At 54.0% G+C, this 9,138-nt stretch overlaps 1 non-coding gene across 1 annotated transcript; it reads left to right on the top strand.

Moving 5' to 3' along the window:
• Positions 1–7,529: 7,529 nt before the first annotated feature.
• LOC147414119 (U6atac minor spliceosomal RNA) lies at positions 7,530–7,657 on the top strand. Its single transcript, XR_015183976.1, has one exon. It is a non-coding gene; the product is annotated as a U6atac minor spliceosomal RNA (small nuclear RNA).
• The last annotated feature ends 1,481 nt before the right edge of the window (positions 7,658–9,138 follow it).

The following is a 9,138-nucleotide window of genomic DNA, read 5'->3' as shown; positions in this document are numbered from 1 at the left end:
GGTTTTGCTGCTCGCGAGGGAAAGGCTGACTAAAAGCACGAAAAGCAAACCCTGGCGCCCTGGTGTGAAAGCCAGGCCAGCTCTCCCTGCCTTACCAGGAGCCCCCAAGAAGTCCCCACCTCCCTGTTTTCGGGGGGTGCTTTGGGGTGTTCCCTCCACTTCGGGGAGACGTCAGCCACGGGATGCAAGATGCTGAACGTGGTTCTTCAAAAAGAAGAGGGATCTGTGCCTTGTAGAAACATTTCTGAACTCATGTTTGTTCCCTCTCCTGGGTCTGGGCAGAATGTCAAAGCCTGCTCTGAGCTGGAAATATTTTAAGACTAGCACTCACTAGAGACTGAAACAATGGCAATTCTTCAGCTACTGAGGCTTTTATAAAAGGGCTTTTGACACAGAGGCTGCTTAGGGTTGGGGGTTTTTTGTAGCTGTTTTGGTTTGGTTTTTTCCCAGAAAACACCGTGCTGGTGTCTACGCGTGTGTTTGTGCGCGCACTTTCGCGCGTGCAAAATAATCCCTTGGCTTGCAGCTTGGCCGTTCGTGTGTCTGCCCCCGAGGATGCCCGCAGCCCTGCTAAGATGCAGCCAGCTCCGGCGAGGAGGGGAGCAGGGCCGCTCACACGGGATGCCATGCAGCGATGCAGGAAGAAGACATTTTAGAGTAAATGTCAGCTTTTGCGTTTCTGGGTTTGGGGCTTTTTTTAAACATGTGGGTGGGACTTTTAATGCCCACATGAAGCTGAGACGGTTTCAGTCTCCAGGGCTTATCCAGAAGATTTACACAAACACTACGGAAAGTGTCTCTTTGCTTAGGAGGATGAAATTTGACACTGTGGAGATTTTTAACCCGGTATTCCAGCGAGAAGCCTCCGTGGTTAGTGTGTCATATCTGATAAAGGCTAATCAGCCCTCCTTCAGGCACCATTCAATTCTTATTTTCATCTGCCTTCCATGCATATTGTGTTATCTATGATATCTACTCACACGCAGGCAAACCAGTGCAAATTCTGCCCGGCTCCGGTCTTCCCTTGACAAAAGACCAACAGGCAATGGAAAGTATGAAGAAGTACTTGAGGGACCCCATGAGCAGAGCCCTTGAAAACAGCCCAGGCAGCTCCCAAACAGGTCTTCAGCACTGCCTGGAAACCAGCAGTACCCAGCACCAGTTTGCACTGGTGTGGGGATGGGATCCCAACGGGGAGCGGGTTTCCCGCACAGCCCCGCTGTTGGCTGCCTGCCCCGAGCCTGGCATCCCCCGGCCCCGGTGCCTGCCCTGCTTGTGCCATCCCACCGAGCCTTCTCTCCCTGCTAGGGGTCTGAAGCCTCCTCAACAATTACCCCCAGTCGCTGTTTGTTCAGGCGATGTGGATTTAGCCCTCCAGCCTCATGTGCAGTGTGTGTATAGGGAAAGATAGATTGCCGCTACTTTCCAGTATAAATCACATTCCTTACAACACTCCAAAGTAGCATTTTCAACCTCAGGGTGCTAATAGGATCCAGCAGGAGAAAGAAATGTCAGCTAAGTAGCAGGCGCTGTTTGGAGAGTGCAATGGAGCTGATCCACAGCCCCAGGGCAAAAGGAGCAATCCCAGGGCAAAGGTTAAAGAGTTCAGGAGCACTTCAGCCTACTTAATTGCAACAGGCCTCTTACACAGCGCAAGATGGATGAGTCAAGGCGGGCAAGGGGGGCAGAGCGGGGCCAGCACCATCACCAGCTGGAGGCAGGCAGGCGGCCGGGGGACCGGGATGGAGGGGACCGGGATGGAGGGGACCACGGCGGCCGCCCGCCCTTCGCTTCTCCCCAGGATGCTGCTGGATGGCAAGGTGGCCCACGGCACACCGGGACCCGCGGCCACCAGCTCTGTCCCCTCCGCTGGGAGCCTGGCCCCAGCCTCGGCCAATAAATGGGACTTTCTATCGGAGGGGGGTGATGCTGTGGAGGGTTTTGAAAGAGCTCGGGGCAGCGCTCATCCAGGCAGCTGAATAACTGGTAGCCAGAACAGCTCCAGCTGCCAAGGAAATGTTTCTTGCTCCCCTGAAAATCATAAGGGACTTTTTAAGGGGAAAGGAGCGGGGGGGAATCGGTTAGTGTTGCTGTTCTCGTCATTTTTACAGGATTTGTTTTCTGATTCCCTTTTATTTTGAATCTTCAGAATCTGAACATGTTTTGTATCAGCCCCAAGGTGCTTCTGCTGGGAAGGTGCCTCAGATAATATTTTTAGTAGAGTTTTGACTTGTTTTCTGACACACATCTGATAAATGTCATCAAAAGCTGATGTCTTGCATGGAAAAGATCTCTTGTGCTATATTTTTTTTATCTAAAGAAAAAATAGAATAAAAATATTTCATTCATTTCTCACCAGTGAGGTTGATGCTGTTTCCCTGGTGATAAAAGCACAAGGCTGGCTCTTGAGACATATGCATTTAATTCCCAGCTCTACCACAAACCCCCGCGATGACCTTGAACAAGTTGCTTCGGCTCCGATCCGTATGGGATGAGATTTTTCTGTTAAAGCTCCCGTTTGGCCTCTTTGGTTGGGATAATGTCTGAAAAAAAACCCCGTTCGTTTCACGCGGGCACCCCACTCCCCAGCCTATCACCCACCCATCCCACAGGATCCCGCTGGAGGTGCCGCCCCGAGTGGGTGCTCCATCCCTGCAACCCCCCAGCCCAACCGTGGCTCCCGGGCGGTGGAGCAAGGGCTGAGGATGCCATCTCGTGGGAAGAGCCAGGCTCAGTCCCCACGGGTACCCCTCGCCCTCCACTCCCCCTGCCCCAGGCTGCTGGGGGTACCCCCAGCCCCCCAAGCCCGGAGCAACGTCCCCCACCCTTCCCGGGATACAGCCCTGCCACCGGGGCGTCACCGAAACCGTTCCAGGGCAAAGCATTCGGCACGTTTTATTGAGGAGAAGGGAGAGGAGGGCGTCCTGCCCGTCTGGGAGAGAAGGGCTGGGGGCACCCCTGCTCCCAGCCCCCCCAGCCCCGGGGGGCTCAGGAGAGGAGCAGGGCAGCAAAGAGGCAGGGCAGCAGAAGGCAGCTGCCGGCGAGGCCGGGGGGCGGCCGGGGGGCTCGGGGGGAGGCGTTGCAGAGGTCTGTGTCGCAGCAGTGGATGCGGACCCCCGGCAGCTCCTGCTGCTGGCAGTGACGGGAGGTGGCACAGCCGCTGGTCAGCAAGATGCCCAGGACCACTGCAAAGCAAGCAGAGCGTAGGACGTCAGGGACAGGGGGACAGCGGTGACAGCCGGGGTGGAGGGTGACGTTCTGCCAGCCTTAGGGCAGGGCCAGGCCCCGTTTGAAGGCTGAAGGGTTTGCTTTGGGGTGCGAGCATCCCCGGCTCGATCAGGCACCTCCTGGAACCCACTCACCACTCTCTGTCTTAATGCAGAACCGGTGTTTGAAGCCCTGGTGGGAGTGGGAGCAGGTGATCACCTCTGGGTTAGAGCACCCCATGTCCACGTTTTTGGTGCCAACGATGATGTTGCAGCCATAACACTGGAGTCCGGACACTAAACAAGAACCATATGAAATAAAACTGGATTTTTCCAGGGGGAAAATACTTCAACTCCTTCCTAGCTGCTCTCTAACGATGGCTTTACAGCGCTCTCTGCCTTGCCAAGTCGCATTAAGCACCGAGCCAGAGCCCGAAGCCGCCTGCCACTTCTTTACCCAGTGGGCCCAAAAAATATAAAACCATTTCCCGCTAGAGGTCAGTGCGAAATCAGAGATTAACGGGAGATTTGAGCTGGGATCAAATAGTGGGAACAAGGGAGCTTTGAAACCGCGTTTGTAAAGAGTAGGTGAAACCTCCCAGTCGCAGGCACCACCGAAACAGGGCTTGGCCGCTCTCAGAAACAGCTTTTGCCTGTTTTACCAAATTCCTCCCATTTCAGCGGCGGCTGTGTTGGAGGCATTCACACCGGAGGGATGGTTCATCGGCGCTATTTGGTTTTCTCCCTGAACGCACTCCTGCTTTTAACACAGCATCTATCAGGGAGGCAAAACAGCCCAGAAAGAGAAGGGAAATCCTCGTTCAGAGCAACGGTGAGCCAACGTGCCTGCGACCCCGGGACAGCGGCGTTGGTGTGTGTCCCCAGAGCTTTGCACACTTGTACTGGTGGCAGCTCAGTCCTTCCCTGCAGGGTCAGCGACTGAGAATCGCTTGCCCGAGACCAGAATGGGAATTAAGCCATTTCTCAGGTTTCTTCAAAAAAAAAAACAACCCTCAAGTTCTTTTACATCATCCTCAGAGTTTAAGGCAAACGTAGCACCTGAGCTCTGTCCTGATTAAATAAAAATCAGGTTGCACTTACTGTTGCCGTTACCTCTCCCCTCCTCTGAATGCCGACCCAAAGCCCTTCCCAAGCCCGGCCTTGCCTGCTCCCATGGGGTTTTTGGGAGGTGGGTGAGCACCCTCGTACAGGCACGGCGAGGGGAGACCCTGCCCCAGCGGCACCGGGGAAGGGGAGCCCAGGGGAGCCCGGCTCCTGGCCCACGCTCCTTCCCCAAAACGTGACACCGTTAGCTCCTTCCAAAAACCACCAACGCAGGGTACCACGCAGCTACGTTGCCGGCGCGGGAATGCCCCCGACTCATCCCGGGTATAACCCCCACCCTAACAAGCAGGGTCTGGGGAGGATGCGAACAACCCTAACTCCAAAGCACAGGCACGCTCCGCACCCCGGGGACCGCGGCACTTACCCTCTGGGAGGACGAACACCACGGTTATCAGGGAGAGGATCCCATGGACACCTCCAGGCATGTGTCCTGAGAGCATGGGGGGTTGGAGGACGAACGTGGGTGTCTGGGGGAGCGGGCAGAGACGGCTTCTCCTCCTGGCTCTTCCCTCCCAGCCGTGCACGCCGCTTGCTTTTCACCTGCAAAACCCTCCACCAGAATAAAGGGCGCAGCAGAGATTTGGCCGCTCCCTGCTTCTCCGGCCAGCCCCGTGGCACCCAGTCTCGTTGTGTCGATGCTTAATTTCTTCCTTTCCCTCTCGAGAAAATCTCCAATTCTTTCAGCTCATGCACAGACGTGAGTGCGTATGTGCTACCCTCGGTTATTTCTGTCCTATTTCCTCTGTCCACGATCACTTCCCATTAATACTACTGTGCAGCAGCTCTTGGAGAGAAATTCTCCCTAATCAAGATTTAGTTTTAAATCCACTTCGAAATCCTCTAATTCAGTTGGATTAGGCAGAAGGGGTTTGGGGAGATGTGTGGTTTTACTCTTTTTTTTTTTTTCCCCTCCTCTTTTTCCTCTCTGAGCTGCCTCATCTTCACGAATGGACCCACCGGCTTTCTGTGACATATTGTGCTATTTAAAGAAGGCAGGAATAATTTTATTAAAGAGAAGCAGTCAACTAATTTTAAATCCAAAGCTTGAGACTCTCTAACACGGCCCTGGGAACGGCCACGAGGTTCAAGGGAAAACCTGAAGGAGACAGAAGTGGGTTTGAATGTAACGTATGCATTTGCACACAAGAAAACAGTCGCCTTAATAACGCAGCAAGAGGCCAAACGGGGCCAGCCCTGGGCTTGCATCGGCTCTGGAGGGAGCCCAGCTGGGGCTGCTCGGGGTTTGGGAAGGGGGCCAGGGGTGCAGGGGAGAAAAGCACCGAGCCATGACGTCTCTGAGCCCGCAGGGCCACCTGGGGCATCACGGAGGTCACCAGCTGCAGGGTCAGGCCCCCAGACCCTTGTTGGCTCCTTCACCGCTGTCCCCACAAGCAAAGCCCCAGCTCTCAGTGGAGCTAATGGGACTTAGGGAGCTAATGCTTACTAATAAGAGAGTGCAACCGAATGCATGGGATTAAAAAATTAAAATGACAAAATAAGCTGCTTGCGTAGCCCATCCAGCAGCCACCTGCTAGCAGCACCTGAAATCCCCCACCCTGAACACCCCAGCTCACCGGGCAGACCGCAAGCACCTCCTCTGCCAGACACAGCTCCCGGCCAGGCAGGGGCTTGGACCTAATCTCCACGCAGCATCTTCATCAGGAAGCATGCCTGCTAATATTTCACTGGGAGGCAGCACGAGCTTGTCCAGGTAGAGGCCCCTACAGCTCAAGAGGGACAATTAGCACCTGGAAGAAGTGCCTAAGTAATGCAGCTCATTTATTCAAATCACTTAAACCACCCACAGCGCCTCGCTTGCCCCAAAACAATGTGATTATAACAAATGTCTAGCACAGCAAAGCCTGAAAGCCTCGGGGAGAAGGGATAAAATGCAGGAAATGGGATTGATTTAAACGCGTGCATAAATCAGAGCATTCAATAAGGAGGGGAAACGAACTATTAATCCCTTAATAAACTCGTCGGTATCTGGAAGGGGCGGCCAGGAGCGGCCCGGGCTCTGCTGCGGCGATGGAGCAGCTCTGCACAGCTGGCGGCTCCGGGGCCGTGCACACCTCTGGGCACAGCAGCTGGTCCTCCACCAGCAGCACCAGCTGGCCCTTCTTGCGGTACTTTTAATATAAATTTAATTTCCAAGTCATTTCTATTATTCCACAGGAGAGCTGGTGGGGCCAAGGGCCAGCACACCGTGCACTAAACCCAGCGTCGGTGGGACCAGCAGCGGGATGCTGGGGTGGGTAATCCCGATGGGAACATCACCCTGGCCCTGAACCAGTATCCAGGGCCAGTTTGAGGTGCTGCTGGCGCTGGTTTAGCCAGATGTTTGTGTCGGGTTTATTCCGTTGGGATGCAGAAGGCAAAAAACCTTTGGAAAAGGGAAAAAGAAACCAACCCGGCCTCTTCAATCCCTTCCACATCTCGAACCAGCGTACATGTCTTTTAATTTGTCATTACCTCTGATGCAATCGGAGAGATTTATCAGCCCGGGGGCACCGGGAAACCGTCAGGATACAGCCTTCCTCCCTTGACCGGGGAAAATTTGAGGAGCAAATCCCCCGGTACGCTCGTGTTCCCGCTTAAACCTTCGGGATACCCAGAAAGACGGCTAAACCCTGCGCAGATTAGACGGGTTCGCCTGCAAATCCTGCTTTAGAGCTCATCCCTACGGGAGGCAGAGCTCCGCGCACGGCACCCGCCCCCGCCCCGCCACCCGCCGCCGGCGGCGCTCGCAGCCCCGGGCTCCGCTCCGCACCCCAGCCCAGACCCGCACCCGCCGGAAGCGGGACTCGAACCCGCGGACTAACTCCCTCCCGCCGCCATTAGCGAGGCGGAAGCAGAAGCGCCCTCCCGCCGGTAAACGCGCCCGTTGAGTCGGAGCGCGGCGGGCGGGGGCTCGTCTCCAACGGCAGGGGGCAGTCGAACAGCAACGGGCTGCTGCGCTCTGATTGGCTGAGAGTGATGAATACATTAAGATGGGGCCAAAAGCGCGCGTCTACGCAAAATTCTAACGGGATTTTCGGGTTTTTATACTCACAAAGGGGAATAGAGTAAAACTGGTGTGTTGGGATCAGAAGAAGTGATCAAATTCAGAAAGAAGGAAACGCCATCTATTTCTCACCCGACGCTGTATAGAAGTACTATGATGGAGGTTTAAATAGCAGCGGAGGCAACATGTACTGTGTGTTGTATGAAAGGAGAGAAGGTTAGCACTCCCCTTGATAAGGATGGAAGAGGCCCTAGTGGCCTATACAACACGCATACGGTTAAGGCACTGCCACCTACTTCGTGGCATCTAACCATGTTTTTTCCGCTTTTCCTTTGTTCCCCAAGGATCCCTGAAAAACCACCAGCTCCCTCCCGTCCCTTTTTTCACCCAGATTCTCATTTTGCCCCAGCCTGAAAAGCGCCCAGCGGAGCAGAGCCCCACGGTGATGGCTCGCTCTCCGGCAGCAGGTCACAACACGCTTCAAGCCCTGCCAGCCTGCGCTTGGCACAAGCAAAGCTCCATCTCTGCTGCGGCAGGGCCGGCCAGCCCAGCCTTTACGAGATCAGCTAATCCTGGCCACCAACCCGCCGCTGACACGCCAGGCTGGATATAATTACAGCTAAGTAGAGCTCACACTGACAAGCCCCAGTGTTATTCCCAGGTGGGATACCAGGGACTTAAACACAACCTTTACAACTGATAGCTTTCCAGTAGCTCCTTTACACCAGGGCTCCTCCGCTGGGGGAAAAAGAATATCCCTGTTCAAGAGATTTCCTCCTGACGGCAGGGAAACCACCTCCTTTCTCCACAGCTCCGTGGCTCAGAGGGCAGCAAAAGCCACAGCACAGCTGAGCAACCACAGCCACTCACACACAGTTACACAGAAAGCACCATGCTACAAACGTTACTCAATCTATGTAAAAACGCTTTGCTGGAGTAATACAGCAGCTGCTGCACGCTGGTAAAGCACCACAGCCACATCTTGTTTCATTGGCCTGTGAGAAAAAGACTGGGGGGAAAAAAAAAATCATGAAGAAAATGGATTATTTCAGCAGTGACGCTCACTAAGTCTGGAGACACAGCGTCCTTTCCTGCGGGTAACGCAAAACTCCAAAAGGCAGCGATATTATTAATAGCTATTTCAGCACCAGCTCAAGATGAACTCTGTATTTTCAAAAGAAAAGCTGTACCTCATGTCTTCCAGCTGTCCTCTTCGCTAAGGGTAAAGCGAGGCAGGCTCCGAGCAGCCACAGGAGGAGAGGTTTGTACCGTAACCGATTTTCAGTTTTTGTCAAGCACATCAGGTTGACACCAAAAAAAAAAAAAAATAACAAACAAACAAAATGGATTTTTGCTTCACCAGGAACAAAACATCACCTCACAGCAGAGCCCTTCGGGTGCAATAAAACTGGTGCCTCAACGCAATTCTGAAGCGGCACAAGCCACCTCCAGGATGGTCAGTCAGCCTGCCCTGCCCATTCTGGGAGGATTCCTTTCCCCTTAGCTAAAGGCCCCTGAGAGGGTTTGTACTAACGTTGCCTCTGCCGAGGATACCTCCAGTTTAAACCTCTTACGTTTCTTTAAACAAATTTTGACTTGAGTTATGCTCTTTTCTTTCTCCAGAACAGAAGTAAAGCACCACGCTGCTGCTGCTGTTCCTCCTCCTTTCTTCCTCCTCCCGTCCTCACCCAACGGAGCGGCCTCAGAAATCCTTCCTGCTAAAGGTGGTTTTAAGGGCGGCTCCTTCGGACACAGACACTTCACATTAGTACACTCTTACCACAAGCGTACACATAAAATCCC

This window comes from Leptosomus discolor, chromosome 19, assembly GCF_034619465.1.
Source record: "Leptosomus discolor isolate bLepDis1 chromosome 19, bLepDis1.hap2, whole genome shotgun sequence".
Classification (NCBI taxonomy): domain Eukaryota; kingdom Metazoa; phylum Chordata; class Aves; order Leptosomiformes; family Leptosomidae; genus Leptosomus; species Leptosomus discolor.
The sequence above is the reverse complement of the archived record's forward strand: the minus strand, read 5'-3'. Positions and strand labels throughout refer to the sequence as shown.